Source organism: Pithys albifrons, chromosome 26, assembly GCF_047495875.1.
Source record: "Pithys albifrons albifrons isolate INPA30051 chromosome 26, PitAlb_v1, whole genome shotgun sequence".
Taxonomy (NCBI): Eukaryota; Metazoa; Chordata; class Aves; order Passeriformes; family Thamnophilidae; genus Pithys; species Pithys albifrons.
Window position 1 is genome coordinate 1,617,759 of NC_092483.1, and position 18,291 is coordinate 1,636,049.

At 48.6% G+C, this 18,291-nt stretch overlaps 1 pseudogene; it reads left to right on the top strand.

Annotated features, from left to right (window-relative positions):
* The first annotated feature begins 2,177 nt into the window (after positions 1–2,177).
* The window catches only part of LOC139682997 (zinc finger protein 436-like), a 50,184-nt pseudogene continuing 34,070 nt past the window's right edge, over positions 2,178–18,291 (top strand).

Below are 18,291 nucleotides of genomic sequence, written 5' to 3' on the forward strand. Positions count from 1 at the left end.
GTCCCGGTGTGGGGGGAGGGGCTTATCCGGCTTCTCCACCTTCACCGTCACGGCCAACACGGCGCGCGGGGTCCCGAGAAAAAGGAGCTCCGGGAAGAAAAAGGGGAAAGCTCCGGGACACGGGAAGGAAAACCGCATGGGTTCCACCCCGCCCTCTCCGCAAATCCGGGTCTCTACACATCACTACGCAGCGCGACTCCACTTCTCTTCCCCCGCCCACTGCACAGGTGTCATGGCAACTCGGGGGGGAGGGAACAAATAGTGACGGTAAAAATGCCTAATAGGCGCTCAGGACATAGCACTGACAGGCATAGCAGCCAATGGGCGCTGGTGACTTCTCCTGCTCCTCCCCGCTGGCCCCGCCCATCGTTCTCCAGGCAGAATTTCTCAACTTGCCCCGATTGGCGGCAGCGCCCAGGAAAGGGCCGAGAAGGATCTGGCAGGAAGGCCCCGGTGCCCCAGACACTCCCCCCACCGGAGCCCCCGCTGCCCGCGCTCCGCCGCTGCCAGGACGGCCCTGGCGCTGGGTCAGGCCCCGGGGGCTCTGCTGCTGCTGTTGAGGGCCGACGGAGCTGCGAGCAGGGCCAGGCTCGGCGCTCCGACGGGATGGGCAGGGAGGGACTGCGGGGGATACAGGGGAGGCCGGGGGGTCCCTGTGAGCCCAGAGGGAGCAGCGAGTGCTCTGTGGAGCCGCCGAGATGCTGCCCGGACTCTGCGAGCAGATGGGATCCGTGCCGGCTGAGGAGGGAGCTGCGGGACAGCTCGCGGGGGGCGGGGGCCCTGGCTGGGTGCGGGACCCACGAAAGCCGCTCTCCCTCCCTCTGCGAGCGGGCAGGGCAGAGAAAATCCAACTGAGGGCTCGGGAGTTGGGATGAGGAGCAGGAGCGATCCCTCCCTGAGCACCATCGCGGGCAAATCAGACTCTGAGTGTGCATGTGAATTAAATTGTTACTTCCAGAATGAGAAGTAGAACTAAACCCGACTGTTATGGGTTCACCTAGGTGGGCCGAGATTTGGGCTCTGAAGTGTGGACTAGGCCGAAGCTGTCAGCTGACTTGAGCTGGGCTGAGCTAACAGCTGACCTCTTCTAGCCAGTAATTTTGTATTCCATACCACATTATGACATCATCTCCAGGGAAGTAGGAACCAGTGTGGGAGTGGTTAAGGCAGTCGCTTCTCAGCCCTCCTCTGGAGAGGACGCACGATGCTGTCCCAGGGGGGATGGAGAGGACCAGGCCCACCACTGGCTCACAGGGTACCTCAGGAAAGTAAAATGTGTTGTTCTGGGTCTCTCCTTTCTGCTTGGGTTTGTCTCCCTGGAGAATAAGCTTCTTCTTAAGTAATGTGTAGTTAAGACAGTAGAATTTGTGTGTTTGTTAAGAAGTTGACGTGGGGAACTTGTTGTTGTAGACTTGTGTGAGTGTATATTTGTACTCTCTTCTAATTGTCTCTTTCTTTCTGTGAAAAATATATGTAGATTTAGTATAAATGCAGTTTGAAGTGTTTTTTTTTCTTTCCCCTCTCTTTTCCTCCCTTTCCCTGGTGTTAGGAGGGAGGCTTTTCTCTCTGTGCTTGGGGGGGTTGGCAGTTGCTTATCTCAAACCAAGACAGTTACTGGTGCATTGGCCGGGAAACGACGGAGGACCTTGGCAGGTGTCCCAGAATCTTAGCAGGCTTCCCGGGAGGATTGTTGTAGAAACATAGATTGATAAGTGCTTTGTTTAAGTACATCCAGAACAGAAAATGTAAACAACTCTCCCTTGCTGTTGAATGCTCGTTTTCACTGTTTCACTGTCTTTGTGAGTTCAAACAGCTCGACTGGTGCCTGCTGTGACTGTAGCCACTGCAGAAACGAGAGGCCCATGAAAGCTGTTCGTGTGTGGCAAGACACGGCTGTTTGAGTTAAATCCCTGAGGACTCATCATGTGAATGCTGATGTGCCCAGGAGCCGAGCTGATGAGGAGCACCTCACCTGGACTGGCATGGGGAGGAGGTGTTCCTGGCTCGATGGGCCCATCGTGCCTCAGGCCACCTGTAGGTGGATAAAGTCGAGGGGTGGATTTAACCGTGAACACTATTCTTAAGGTTATCCACAGTTGTGAAGCGTGCTTGCCATTGTGAGACCCCAGTGAACGAGGAAAAGAGGAGCTGTGAACCCCCTGCAGAGAACCCAACAGATGCGGCGCCCAGAACCAGCGCCTGCAGTGCTGAGCGACCCGCAGGAGCCGGAGCTGTCACTGGCGGGGCTGCCGCCAGGGCTGCGAGCGAGCCAGGGGAGGCTGCGAGCCGTGAGAGGCTGTGAGCCGTGAGAGGCCACGAGCCGTGAGAGGCTGTGAGCCCTGAGAGGCTGCGAGCCGTGAGAGGCTGCGAGCCGTGAGAGGCTGCGAGCCGTGAGAGGCTGCGAGCCGAGCCAGGGCTGCGAGCGAGCCAGGGCTGCGAGCCGCCGGGGCTGCTCCTGCCTCTGCTGCTTGCTTGTGCTGCTGTCAGGGCTGCTTCCGAGGCTGCCAAAGCTGTTAGGACTGCTGCTAAGGGGGATGGGTCACATGGTGAACTGTAGTACTTCTGTGTGACCAAGGAGAAAGACATGAAGAGAAGCCTGCGTAAGCTGTTGATGTGTAGTGGGACACTGCCATTTGAGTTAAATCTTTGAAAACCTATCGTGTGAGTGTTGATGTGCCCAAGAGCCGAGCCAATGAAGAACATCACACCCTGGACTGGCTGGGGGAGGGTTGTTCCTGGCTCAGTGGGCCTATGATGCCTCAGACCACCTGTAGGTGGATGAGGCCAAGGGGTGGATCTGACTGTGAACACTATTTTAACCCCAGTGGGAAACTAAAGACTCCTGAGGAGAGGATGGTAACCCAGACATGAACCAGCAGATAAGATGACCTGAGTTGAACTGCTGTGTTCCCATCTGAAATATCTACCCCATCCTAATGGACTCTTAGCCACATTATGGAGGGGTGGAAAACAGCCCTGGAAAAGCAAAGAGTGTTTAAGCATGAGAACCTAAGATATGAGTGACATAATATGGTATGGAATAAGGGGTGGAGAATGTTATGGGTTCACCTAGGTGGGCCGAGATTTGGGCTCTGAAGTGTGGACTAGGCCGAAGCTGTCAGCTGACTTGAGCTGGGCTGAGCTAACAGCTGACCTCTTCTAGCCAGTAATTTTGTATTCCATACCACATTATGACATCATCTCCAGGGAAGTAGGAACCAGTGTGGGAGTGGTTAAGGCAGTCGCTTCTCAGCCCTCCTCTGGAGAGGACGCACGATGCTGTCCCAGGGGGGATGGAGAGGACCAGGCCCACCACTGGCTCACAGGGTACCTCAGGAAAGTAAAATGTGTTGTTCTGGGTCTCTCCTTTCTGCTTGGGTTTGTCTCCCTGGAGAATAAGCTTCTTCTTAAGTAATGTGTAGTTAAGACAGTAGAATTTGTGTGTTTGTTAAGAAGTTGACGTGGGGAACTTGTTGTTGTAGACTTGTGTGAGTGTATATTTGTACTCTCTTCTAATTGTCTCTTTCTTTCTGTGAAAAATATATGTAGATTTAGTATAAATGCAGTTTGAAGTGTTTTTTTTTCTTTCCCCTCTCTTTTCCTCCCTTTCCCTGGTGTTAGGAGGGAGGCTTTTCTCTCTGTGCTTGGGGGGGTTGGCAGTTGCTTATCTCAAACCAAGACACCGACAAACCCCTTCCCCCCACCCCTCCCTCCTTTCCAGTTTTGCCTCCTACCCCCTCAGCGGTGCAGGGAGCTGGGAATGGGGGTCCCACTCAGTTGTTGTTGCTGCTCAGGGAGAGGGGTTGGAGTCCTTGCCCTTTTCTTCTCTGAGGTCCTCATGGTTTTGGGCTTATCCTCTTTTATCCTGTTTCCTGCTGCTGAAAGAAATGGGACAATTTCCTGGGGTTTTCTCCACGTTTTTTTTTTCCTCAGGTTTTGGAGACATGAGAAAAAAAAATCAGTGTACCTCTATAAGCAGGTACTGCTGGAGGGTTCTGGGGCCAGCCCAAAACTGGGCTTAACACCCAAAAACACGAAGAAAAAGGAGAGGACAAGGTTGGGAAGTGGTGGTCGTTTCATGGAACGGTCCAAGTGTCTAAAATCTGGGGAAAGTATCAGTTTGGGAGGTGGAAAATGACATGAGGAGGAAAGAAGAAAATTTAAAATAAAGATCAAGTAAAATTCAATCAAACCCTAGACTCATCCCTTGCCAGTGGGAGTGGGGCCATTGCGGTGATCCAGGTCAGAACTCCTGTCACAGGATCAAAGAGGCCAAGGATTGGGTCAAAACCAACAGCAAAAGCCATTTCAAGTCCCTCCCAGCCCGTACTTGGAGGAAGAAACACTCATTAGCATCTGTCTCCTGCTTACCTGCTTGTGATTTCAGAGCTCCAGCCCCTCACATGCTTCAACTTCACATCAAGAACCTCAATTAAAGGCTTTTTGACTCAATTTTATGAATTTCCACCTGTTTTCTTCCTGATTGGCCCAACCACTGACCCCGCAGGTGTTTCTGCATTCCCAGTGAACCCCTTGCCCTGGCTGTGGTCAGCCCCATTTCCTCAGGCACAGGGGAAGCTGCAGAATGTAGAAATATGTTTGTAAAAAACAGATAAGAAACACTGCTGGTGCTATTTTTGGAGGCCAGACTCACCTAAGTCACGATGTGAGAGGGTGTCCGAGGTCAGTGTCATTGTCAGGACTTGGCCGGGGAAACAGTTTGTGCCAATCTGAGGCATCCTGGGGATGGACCTTCTCCAGCCAAGAAATGTCACAGTCAGTGTATTTTGGAAGAAAAATGCTTATTTCAAGCTCTGGGAAGACTTTTGGGTCTGTTACCTTTGGGGTCCATTTGCTTCTCCATCCCCATGTTGAGGTTTCCAAACTCATGGGGAAAGTTAGGTTTGGTGGCCTCTAAAATGAGATCTGGGCTTGAAAAGAGGAGGGAGAGGATGGAAAACCTCCAGCATTGGTACAGTTTTGCCTCCAAGAGCCTTCCCTTTGTGGCCAAAAGCAGACCCAGGAAGCCCCAGGGGAGCCAACTCAGCTGAGAGGGGAGGGAAGGGGCTGAGGGAGGGCCAACGGCTGGAGGGTCCCACGGCCACCAACTCCCAGCCCTGCCAAGGGCTGGGAACTGATCCCATTCCAGGAGGTTCCAGGTGCTCCACTCCATCCCTGTGTCCCAGGCTGCTGCACCCTCTGAGCTCCCTGAGCTCCTGGCTCTCCAAGGAAGTGGGAAACTGGGCCCATGGAAAGAGAAGCTGTGAAGATCAGGATTCTGAGCTGGTGGTGCTCCAGAATGAGACACAAATGGGAAATAGGGAGGAGAAGAAGGCTTGAAAAGGACCCCAAAGTCCTGGGTTTTCAGGTGGCCAGGGGAGTGAGGAGGGTTTGGGGTGGTGTTCAGGGCCCAGGGACACTTGATCCCCATGGATTTGGGATTCACATTTATTCAGTGGCTTTGCATCCCACGAAAATCTCTCCCCAGAGAGATTTTTGGAACAACTGGTCACCTCCATTTCCCAGGAGAACCCCAAGGCTGTTCCAAGCAGGAACCTGCAGCCAGTGTGGGTTGGAGTGAGGTCAGGGCAGGAGTGGAGACGGGTGAACAACACACCCACCACCCTCCAGGTGGGACTATCCAAGGCCTGTTGGGATAAAAAGCAGCTTTGCTTCATTTCAGACCCATTTTGTACCCTGATCCCTCACCCTGAGTTTGTGGGGTCTGTGCAGAGGTTTCCTGTTCCTCTGGCAACACTCTGCAGACGAAGGGTTGGGGGCACAGGGCACAGTGGTGTCGGTTCTGTGGCACATGGGGGTCACAGGGCACAGTGGGATGGTAATTAATCAACAACAATTTAGCAGTGAATAATTTAATGAAGAATCAATTTAATAAGTGGAAACTAAAATAAATATTGATTTAATTAATAAGTGAAGAAAAATAAATAATTAAAATGAAGTAAATCAAATAATATATGTAAAATATAGAATTATATATATATAAATCAATAATAAATAAATAAAAAGAATATATTTTGCAATGAAAATATAATCAAATAATTAGAATTAAACTATTGGTTTAGATAGTATTATATATAAGTATATAAAATATATAAATAAATAAATAAACATTTTGTTAAAATATAATCAAAGAATTAGAATAAAAATATTATTTTAAATAATATTATATATTTAATAGATAAAATATACAAATAAACAAATAATAAAATTATGCAATGAGACTATAATCAAATAATCAGAATGAAACTTTTATTTCAAATATGTATGGGCCAAACTTCGTGAACGAAGATTTGGGAAGGGCTGGCCCCACGTGGGTGCCCTTCCAGCCTGCGCAGTGGATTTTAGGTGAGGCTCAGCGTGCGCAGAACTGGCCCCACAGTTTAAGTCCTGAGGTTCATCTGCCATGGCCGAGCGAGCTTGGACGGTGCCAGTGAGGTCCTCAGGACTAGAACCTACAGCACCTGGCATTTCCCAGGAGGTCTCCCATCCAAGTACTAATCCGGGGCTGACCCTGCTTAGCTTCCGAGATCTGACGGGATCGGATGTCAGGGAGGCATTTAACTGCCCTTTTATTTCAAATAACATTATATATATATAAAGATATAAAATATAAAATTATGTAAAAAAATTTTCAATGGAAATATCAAATAATAAGAATTAAGCTGATAATTAAAATGATATTTAATTATTATTCTAATACATTATTTACATTTTAAAGTAAAATAATTATAGAATAATATAGATAATATATAATATATATTATTTACATCATAATATCTATAGTAGTCCATGGCAGTTAAAGGGAGGAGGAAAAAGAAGAGGAGGAGGAGGAGGAGGAGGAGGAGAAGGAGGAGGAGGGGGATGTACCTCCAGGAGCCTTTTTCAGCTCCTTCCTCTCTCCCCCCAGAGCCTCCTCAAACTCCTCGGAGCAGCTTCACGCTCGGCAGTGGCTCTTTGTGGCTCCTGCGGCCACGGTGACACATGGACAGCAACTCAGACCCTGGAGGGACACGAGCCTGCTCCCCTACCGGGCTCTGCTCCTGCTCCAGAGGGGCAAACCCCCCATTATCCCAGATCCCAATGTCTGGGGGCAGGAACAGGGCACTGACCACCATCTGTGCCAGCCCTGCTGTGCCCCGGAGGAGCCCCGGTGAGTGACGTCTCTCTGCCCCATCCCAGTGGGGCTCTGCTTGTGGGGACGGGTTTGGAGGGACCAATGTCACTTAGGGGGCTTGATCGTTTCCCTTCAGGAAATCCTGGGGAAAAAAAGGACCTCGTGTGCCTTTTCCTGAGCTGCTGGTGGCCACAACCCAATGCTTTGCCTTCAAGAGGGTTCTCTGCCCACCCCCAGCCTGAGGCACAGTGTTGGCACAAGCAGGTTTTGTTCTTCTGACCCCATTTCCTTGGGAAAGATGGAAAATTACAGCCAGTCCCCACGGACACTGTGCAGGGCTTCACCTGCTCAGCAGGGCTTTGGGGGCCCTGCAGCCACCTCTGGGATCACTCCAAACATCCCCAAGGCTTGGCTGGGTGGTCTCTCCATCCCCAGGACACCTATGGGTGCACCTCAGGGCAGGAGAGGGAGTGACTGAGCTCCGAGGCTCTGCAGGTTTTCTGGGACAAGTGAACAGAGAGGCATCTTGTGGGTTTTTGGGGCTCCCAGAAAGCCTTCTGAGGTTTCCTCGCTGAGCAGAGGGATGTGGGGGAACTGCGGCTGTAGCAGAGCATTAAAAGCAGAGCAAGGAGCACAGAAGAAGAAGAGCGGCTTCCTCCCTCGCTCCCAGGATGGTCCCATTCCAGGTCCTCACTGGCTCTGGGCTCTGCTGGGAGCTAGAGGGGTTGGTACACTGGTCCTGTGGGGGAGTTAACTCAGTAGGTCTGCAGACCCCCTAATGTTTGAGGAATTGATATGGAGCAGGTTAGAGTGTATTCTTGGATGAAAGCAGTTTGCAGTGTTCCCCTAAAGAGGAAGAAACCTCCTGCAGAATGCAGGAGACCTTTTGACCAGTAGGATTCTTCCATGTATGTTTGCCTCAGCTCACTGACCAATTGTGGGATGACACGGTGTAGGAGAAAGTAGATAAAAGTAAAGTTGTAACTAAGAATAAAGTCCCTTTATCCTCGTTGTAAGCTTTCTGGTCTAACTGCTGCCTGAGCCGTCTCTGCCTCCTCGACCGCCACTATTTTAATGATACGTGGCAGCAGGTCTGTGAGGATCAAGGCCTTCAAAATTTACGATATCCTCCTGATGATCCTCATTACGGTAACGGTGCAGATGTGTTGATGGGGTGTGGGAACTTTTCAAATCCCCAGCAGCAGGCACAGTGGCCCCCATTAGTGCTGGAACAGGTCAAGGCACTGGGTATGCAAGCGATCATAAGAACAGCTCAGCTTGCCGAACTAAAAAAGAGATATACGACTGTTAAGCAAAAGCCAAAGGAAAACTTCTTGTCTTTTGTAGAAAGATTGCAGGACGCTGTTGAAAAGCAGGTGTTTGATGCAGTTTTACGGGAAAACCTCGTTAGGCAGCTTGCCAAAGATAATGCTAATGCAGATTGCCAGAAAATTATTGAATCTCTGCAAGGTGATCCCACGCTTGAAGCTATGATTCATGCTTGTGCCAAGGCTGGAACACTGGAACATAAACTAAGTGCTATGGCTGCTTTTAACGAGAAAAACTTAAAATATCACCGGTGGGGTCAAAGAGGGCATTTGAAGGCAGAGTGCCCTCACAAAAAGAAAGAGGGAGCTGTGAAACAGAAACAACCACCACCACCATGTTTTAAGTGTGGCAAATTTGGTCATTATGCGAAGTACTGTTGTTCTTCTTTCCACAAGAGAGTCTTTCACATGGTTAGGGGTCAGGGAAACTGGAAGCAGAGCGCGACAAGGCGCACGCAGATACAAATGCCTCCCCCAATCAACCCTTATGCAGGGCAACCTCCTCAGGCGTTCCCCTCTGTGATCGCCTCACAGGCAGGACAGGTGGGGCAGCAGGCATGGATGTATCCACCGCAGACACAGTCACCATTTCAATAACAGCAGTGACAAAGGTACCTTTGGATGCACAAGGCCCTATAGGGAGAGGACTTAGTGCCTTACTAATAGGTCGTTCAAGTGCTACAATGTCGGGATTACAAGTGCATGTGGGTGTTATAGATGCTGATTATACGGGTCAGATTTGTGCAATGGTGTCAACTCCCTGGCCTCTGGTAATGATCCCTAAAGGTACTCGTATTGCTCAACTTGTTCCTTTTGTGAGCTGTGTTCCACATACACAATCGACTCTGAGAGAAGATAAGGGCTTTGGTTCGATGGGAGCACCACAAGTGTTCTGGTCGCAACAAGTATCTGCTCAACGTCCTCAAATGACCTGCACCCTGCAGCTGGGACCTCAATCCAGTTCTCGAGTGACTGTTTCAGGACTCTTGGACACTGGAGCTGATGTAACTATTATTGCACAGAAAGTTTGGCCACCAGCATGGCCACTCGTTCCTAATGGGGCTGGTGTAGTCAGGCTGGGAGGGGTGGCCCTGGGAGCTGTGTCATCATTACTAATTCTAGTCACTAATTCTGAAGGGCAAACAGCAACCTTAAAGCCTTACGTTACTCCGGCCCCTCTGACACTGTAGGGCCGGGACGCCCTTAGCCAGTGGGGAGTGAGGCTCACCACGGATTTTTAACAGGGGCCACTGTGTTGGAAGGCGTGCGTCAACCCACTATGACTCTTACCTGGCTAACAGAGATGCCCAGGTGGGTTCCTCAGTGGCCCCTGTCAGCAGAAAAGTTGCACGCTTTGCAGAATCTGGTTAATGAACAACTTGTTGCAGGACATATTGAGTCATCTACTAGTCCTTGGAATACACCTGTTTTTGTTATTAAGAAAAAATCTGGCAAGTGGTGGCTGGTACATGACCTGAGGTGTGTAAATGCAGTAATGGCCCCCATGGGAGCCCATCGATCTGACCTTCCTTCACCTGCGATGATACCTGTGGATTGGCATATTATAGTGATTGATCTTAAATTTTGTTTCTTTACAATCCCTTTACATCCAAAAGACAAAGAAAAATTTGCTTTTTCAGTACCTGCTATAAATAATGCCATGCCTGCTCAAAGGTATCAGTGGAAGGTGTTGCCTCAGGGCATGAAGAACTCACCGGTAATTTGCCAGTGGTTTGTGGCCCTTGCATTGTCTCCTGTGAGACCACAGTTTCCTGACTGCTACTGCTTACATTCAACAGACGATATTATGCTTGTGGCAGAAACAAAGGAACAGCTTGATCTGTTAGAAGAGACAGCAACTCAGTCTTTGAATCACTATGGGTTAGTAGTGGCTCCTGAAAAAGTTCAAAGAAGTGAACCTTGGAAATATTTGGGGCTACTAGTCACTTCTAATCGTGTGGCTCCTCAGCCTCTTTGTTTAGATATCACTGTAAAAACATTGACAGATGTGTAGAAATTGGTAGGGACACTTAATTGGCTACGACCCTATTTAGGAATAACCAATTCTCACTTACAGCCTTTTTTTTAATTGTTACAGCATTCTACTAACCCTGCAGAACCCAGAATTTTGACCCCAGAAGCGAATAAAGCACTGGAAGAAATTGAATTGTTACTTAATCAACGATTTTTAAGTCACATTGTTTTGAGCCAAGCTGTTCAATTGTTTGTGTTTACTGATCATGCCATTCCGTTTGGGACTTTGGTTCAGTATTGTCTAGATTGGCCTGATCCTTTTCATATTTTAGAATGGCTCTTTTTACCATATAGATCAAGAAAAACTGCACCAGGTTTTTTTGAGCTAATAGCAGATTTGATTATTTAAAGCCCGCAGACATGCAGTTCAGCTTGTGGGAAGAGATCCTGAGAATGTTATCGTTCCAGTTCAAGCAGCTTATTTTGAGAGCCGTATGGAGAACAGTTACGAGCTGCAAGCAGCCTTAGCTGCTTTCCAAGGTCATGTTCTGTATCACCTACCAAAACATCCATTAATTAAGCTCTCTCATGAAATTCCTTTAGGGCAGAAGCAGCTATGTTTAACAAAACCCATAGAAGGCCTCACCGTGTTTACAAATGTGTCAGGCAAAACGTGCAAAGCAGCTGTTGTTTGGCATGATGGTGGTAAATGGCAAAAGAAATTAGTTTGTCAGGAAGGATCAACGCAAGTAGTAGAATTGAAAGTCGTAGAAACAGCTTTTCAGATGTTTCCTCAGCCTTTTACTTGTGTCACTGATTCTGCATATGTTGCAGGGCTAGTGTCACAATTGGATGGTTCAGTTTTATCAGACGTTGATAATCGGCTTCTTTTTCAGGTGCTTCATGAGTTGTGGACTATCATGCAGCAGCGTCACGCACCTTATTTTGTTTTGCATATACGTAGCCATACATCAATTCCAGGATTTTTCACTGAAGGCAATGCTCTTGCTGATGCTTTAGTTTCAGGAGTGACTTTAACTCCTGTTCCTGATAAGTACCAACAGGCTATAATATCACACCAGTTTTTTCATCACAATGCTGACTCTTTAAAGGCACAGTTTGGTCTTTCATTAGCAAAAGCCAGAGCTATTGTCTCTTCCTGTTCTGATTGTCAGGATCAATTCACTCCTGTGTATTATGGAGCGAACCGTAGGGGTTTACAAGCTCTACAAGTGTGGCAGACGGATGTTACACATGTGGACAGTTTGGGTATGTTGTCTAAGGTTCATGTTTCTATTGACACGTTTTCTCATGCCATCTGTGCCACAGCACATTCTGGTGAACGTAGTCTTGATGCTATTAGGCATTTTTAAAGAGCTTTTGCAGTTTTTGGTCATGTTTATGTAGCACAAAGAACTAAAAATTTTTTGGACAAGTGGGGTGTTACTCATGTTACTGGAATCCCTCATTCCCCTACTAGTTAGGCAATTGTTGAACGGGTGCATGACACTTTAAAAAGGATGTTGCAAAAACAGAAGGGAGGGATGAGAGGAGAATTCCCACAAGCACGGTTAGAAAAGGCAGTATATACTCTTAATTTTCTTACTTATCTGAGATCTCTTAATGTCCCTTCTGTTTTTTCAAATTTTTCCTCTTTAAATTCCACAGAGAAGGTGACAAGGAAAGTCCAGGTGCAAGTCCAAGACCTTGTCACGGGCACCTGGACTGGTCCACATGAATTGTTAACCTGGGATAGAGGATTTGCTTGTGTGTCCACAGATACAGGTCCACGCTGGGTTCCTGCTCGATGTGTTCGTCCGGTGGTGGGTGGTGCCACCACAGGAGAAGTGGACTGTCCTGCAACCTAAGCAGAATTTTTGAAGGATGTGGACAAAGGCGACCTTGTGCCTTCCTGTTGCGAATCTATTCTCAACATGCCTGGTCGGTGTGCCTTTGGACCAATGGCCTTCTCCAAGTACCCTATGACCCTACACTGTTGAGGAATATTTCAATAACCCAGGCCATAGTGTGTTATTGCTATGTGCACAGCCCAGGCTATGGAGAGGGAAACAGGGCCCCTGCATCTTTAAGCCTGCTTCAAGAAGATCAGTAAACAATAGAAAGAATGCGGCAGCCATTAGGAGAAGCAGGTAAACACATTGATACACAAGGGCATAGCTTTGAGAAAAGTACCAATCCAACTGGTAGCACGCCCTAGCCATTGACCAATGATATTCCTGTACTATTCGTGGACTCAGAAAATATGCGATATGTGTGTGTATAATGTAAACAATAAATCAGAGCACTGACCATACTTCTATGAAGGACACGTCTTTGACTCTCGCGCCGAAACCCGGGGAGCTCAAAAAATGACATTTCTTACTTTACTACCCCATCATTAACTCTCTTTCTGTTGCTGGTGTGGACAACTGGGACTACATCTATGCATATTTTCTGCAAATAATATAAGAACTGCAGGAATTAGAATTGTTAAGATTTGTTAATGCAATATAACTGGTTTATAGAAATGTTAATTGTTTGGTGTGGTAATACTTTTGTTAGGGTTCTTAATTTGTTAAGATAATCAAGGTATTAATTGAATAAATAGAGTAAGATTAATTTGATAGAAGTTTGAGATATTGGTTAAGTAGAGTAAGGTTACATCTATAGTTTTGAGTGCACTCAACTAGTAATGTCAGTGGATAGTGTTAAGTATATATTCTATATTACGCAATAGATCAGTTAAAAAAAAAAGTGGAAGAATAGAGAGTGAATGATGGATAAGGGTGGTTAAATAAACAAATTGCTTCAAGGATGGAGTATAACTGTATGGTTTTTATTTATGGTGAAAACCTGATTGTTGGTTTGTTGTGAGAATTGTGCTGCTGTTAACATCAGGTGCAGGTGATCTTCTGCAAGGGCTCTGCAGAAGACGGTGGCTGCTACCTTTGTGGCACAATTACACAGAGGGGAAATTGTGGGGGTTAACTCAGCGGGTCTGCAGACCCCCTAATGTTTGAGGAATTGATATGGAGCAGGTCAGAGTGTATTCTTGGATGAAAGCAGTTTGCAGTGCTCCCCTAAAGGGGAAGAAACCACCTGCAGAATGCAGGAGACCTTTTGACCAGTAGGATTCTTCCATGTATGTTTGCCTCAGCTCACTGACCAATTGTGGGATGACACGGTGTAGGAGAAAGTAGATAAAAGTAAAGTTGTAACTAAGAATAAAGTCCCTTTATCCTCGGTGTAAGCTTTCTGGTCTAACTGCTGCCTGAGCCATCTCTGCCTCCTCGACTGCCACTAATTTACCATACCTTAAAAAAGGGCAACCCCCACAGGTCCCAGTCACTGCCCAATGGCCCCAGTTTAGACTCAGTTACTTCCAGTTGATCGCTGTCACTCCTACTGTGATTCCAGTCTCTTCCAGTATGGTTACAGACATTGCCAGTATGGACACCAAGGTGGGCCCAGTTTCTCCTAGTATGACTCCAGTTGCCCCAGTTGTGGTCTTAGTACATGGCCCCCAGTCACTCCCAGTTCCTTCCAGCATGTTCTCTGTTTCCTCCAGCATTATTCCTGTTGCTCATAGCCCCTGCCAGTCACTCTCAGTGTGGTCCCAGTAACCTCCAGCATGATCTCACTTCTTCCCAGTATATGCCAGTTACTCCCAACCTGAATCATCCCCAGTATGATCTTAGTCACTCCCAGTATTATCCCAGTATTAACCCAGGTGCCTCCCGCATGCTTCCAGGTGCTCCCTTTTACCCTCACTATGGTTCCAGTCACTCCCAATACATTCCAATTGCCAGCAGCATCCTCCCAGTCACTCCCAGTATATCCCTGTTGCTACCAGCATACTCCCAGTCCCTCCTTGTATGATTCCAGTCACCTCCAGTGTGATGCCATTTGCTCCCAGTATCTCCTGGTTGCCTCCAACAGGGTCCTCATTGCACCAGCCATGCTCCTTGTTATTGGGGTCCCCTTAGTTGGGTTAAGGGGGCAGTGTGAATGACGGTCAGAAGGGCTCAGGCACAGCAGCATCAGAAGGCTTGATCAGAAGGTGGACAACTAAGAGTTTTATTCTTAGTAACACCAACACCTTTTATGTCCTCTTATATCCAACTTGTCATGATATTATTGGTTAACCAATTCACCTCACATACACAGAAGCATCCCATTGGTCACAAGACACCACACACACTACAAGTAGTTCTCTTCTCCTAAAGGGTTCACTCTAAATTGCTTTCCTTCAGGGATACACACACTGTCACCCCTATACTTGTCACTCCCAGTATGAGTCCATTATGATCCCAGTCATCCCCAGCACGGGCTCAGCTGTTCCCAATGTGCTCCCTGTTTGATCTCAGTTGCACTCTGTTGCCCCTTGTACAGTCCCAGTATGACCCCAGTCTATCCCACCATGGTTTCATCTTGCCCAATAGCCCCCAGTATAGACCCAGTTACTCCAAGTTGCCCTCAGTGTGGTCCCAGTTTCCCTCCAGCATGGTCCCTGTCACCCCCAGTATGGTTACAGTCACTCCCAGTGATATGATCCCAGTCACTTCCAGTCTCTACCAGGATGATCCCAATTGCCCCCAGTCTGTGCCAGGAGGAGCCCAAAGCTCCTGGAACACCTGGAGGTCCCACCTGGAGGAGGGTCCCTCCAAGTTCCGTGGCTGCAGGAAGAGCCCTGAGGAGCCAAGGGCCCCCAAAGAGCCACTCCAGGGTGTAGAAGGTGGTTTCACGAGGCCTCCTGCTGCCCCCAAATGCCTTGGGACACCCCATCCCTGTGTGCATTCCCCTTTCAAGGTGTCCAGGTTCCTGACATGAGCCCAGAGGGGTCAAAGTGCCCAGGCAGGGGGGCCACGAGACTAAAAGGGGGGCCTGGAGAGGTCGTACTCTTTATACCCCACAGAAATTGAAGTAGGGAGCTTGGGAGTGGGGGGACCCCGGGAACCTGGAACCCCAAAGCAAAGAGTCAGGGCAAAAGGGACCTCTGGAGCTTCAAAGCCCCAGTATCCCTAAGCAGGGAGACCCCAGGAAAAAGGACAATGGCAGAATGGATTCCCTGGGGCCCCAGAAGGCTGGAGGGGGCAGGGACCCTTGAGAGGGAGGACCTCCAATACACAGGAGAACCCCAGTAGCCTGGACAGGGGGGCCCAATATCTCCAAAGTGGAGAGGCCAGAGAAGAGGAACACCTGAGAGGTTTTTTTTGGCTGAAACTTGGTGTTGTTGAGTTTTTTATGGACACAAGATGCCTGTTGACTTCTAAAGATACTTTTGGGCATGAGGAACCCCTAACCTAAAGTGCTCACACATGTTTTCCCCCAGACCAAGATTTCTCTTCCCAAAACTTTTTGGGATGAGGAGGGGTCTGTGAGGAAGAGGAAGATGGCCCGGGACCCCCAGGCAGGTGAGGAGGAAGTCAGTGCCCCTTTGTCCCTGTCTTGTGCTGCATCTTCCAGCCAAGCATGGTCCCTTCTGCAGGACAACCCCGCTGCCGACGCCGTCCTGCCGGGGCTGGGTTTGGGAGGATGTCCTTACCATTCCCTGTGTGCCAGAGGCAAATGCCCTGCCTGTCCTTGTTCCTTCCTGCCCCAGGCCCCAAGCTGAGCAAAGAGAGCAGGGAGGACAAATCCCCCCAGCAGAACCTGGTGGCAGAGGCCATTTTGAATGGCTCCAGGGCACAGGAAGTCACCAGGGAGGAAAATCCATGGAGATCCAACACAAGGAGGAGGTCTCGACTCAGAAGAGGGTGCTCTGAGGAGGAAACATCTATGCAGTGCAGGGAAGGTGGCCGGAGCTTCAGTCGGTGCTGTGACCTGGTCGTGCACGTTAATTTTCTTCCTAGGGAGAAGCCCTACAGGTGCTTGGAATGTTTTAGGGCCTTCAGCGAGATCTCCAAACTCTTCTTCCACCAACAGGTACACTCGAGAGAGAGTCCCTACAGGTGCTCAGAATGTGGGAAGAGCTTCAGCTGGAGATCCAGACTGATCTGTCACCAGCACATCCACACTGAGGAACAGCCCTACAAATGTGAGGAATGTGGGAAGAGCTTCAGCTGCAGCTCCACCCTGATCCGCCACCAGCTCATTCACACTGGGGAACAGCCTTATGAATGCTTTGAATGTGGGAAGAGCTTCAGCCGCAACTCCCACCTAATCCGCCACCAGAAGATTCACACTATGGAATGTCCCTATAATTGTTCTGAGTGCGGGAAGAGTTTTAGGAACACCTCAGATCTACTCGTACATCAGCGGACACACACAGGGGAGAGGCCCTTATACTGCACTGACTGTGGGAAGAACTTCATCTGCAGCTCCAGCTGCGCCAGGCACCATTTCATCCACACCGGGGAGAGGCCATAAAAGTGTGGGGAGTGTGGGAAGGGCTTCAACCGGAGCTCTCACTTGACCAGACACCAACAGACCCACCGGTAATGGAAGCCCTAAGAGTGCCCTAACTGTGGGAAGAGCTTTGTCTGCTGCTCCAAATCCATCATTCATCAGAGGATCCTCGGTGGGAACAGACCTGGTGACCCATATTCCCAGTGACCTGTGGGAGAATACTGTGGACGATTTCTATTGCCCCTAATGTTGAATTAAAACTGCGTCACTAATATGTCTTCCCTATTTTTTTTTCCCTTAGTCATACCTATCCTAGTTCTTCTTCCCATAATCCCTTAGAGTTCCTTTCTCGCCATTCTTCCCCATTGGTTCTCATTTGCTGCATTGCAGTAGTTTTCCCTATATGGTTACAGTTCCACCCCTGTTCCCCATTGGTTCGTTTCGATCCCTCATTTGCATACCCCTGAACCAATGGGAGGCTTTGCACTGCCCCTTTCTCTAGAACCTTCCCCTCGTACCCTATATAAACACTGCTCTCCCAATAAACTTGCTTCTTCTGTGGCCACCGAGTCACGAGTGTGGATCTTCTTTCTGGGGACCTGCATCGGACCGGTGCAGAAGGAGCCGTCCTGGGCTTGGAGGGGTGGTGACTAAAAGAGCTGATATCACTAGAGCTGGTTATCACTGTGCTCCTCTGAGCCGAAGACCTGCCACCAATATTTGGTGTCACCATTGTAGGGGTGAGTGTAAGTGCATCCCTTAAGGAAAGATGTTTGGAGTTCTACCTTAAAGAGAACAGAGCTACCTGGAGTATGTGTGGTGGCTTGTAGCCAATGAGAGGCTGTGGTGTATGCAAGGTGAATTGGTTAACCAATTATGTGGTGGCATGTTGGATGTGAGAGTGCATAAAAGGTGTGGTTGTTACTGCGTGAGAGTTAGTTAGATCTAGATCTACTAGGATGTGAGGTGATGTAATAGGAACTAATGGAACTATCTACTTCTACTATGAGCTGTGAAGAACTGTCTGTTAATCTATCTTGAATAAACTCCCTAAGTTACAAGCCTTCTGATCAAGCCTTCTGATGACTGCTGTGCCTGAGCTCTTCTGACTGTCAGTCCACAGCCCAGCTCGGTACAAGGGGCTCCCCCTATACACCATCATCCACCGATAGTGACCCACGTTAGAAAGACACCCGGCTGGTGATCTCCATATCCTCCTGTTTCGCCGTAAGCACCTGAGTGAACGCATTGGGAGGAATATGCATCAAGTCACAGACCAATGTTGGAAATTCACTGGAAAGATGGGATTTGTTGAAAATCTTACCTGCTCCATCCACTTGTTTCTTCTGGTGGCCTCAAGCCACCCTGAATGATCTTCCAGTTTTTTTCTAAACTGAATAATTCTATGAGTGTAATTGTCTATGGCCCTGACTGTAGGGCAACCAACCCATCCCTATGCACACTCACATAGTGACTCTTTTTGCTTTTCATTTTCTTTTGATCTAT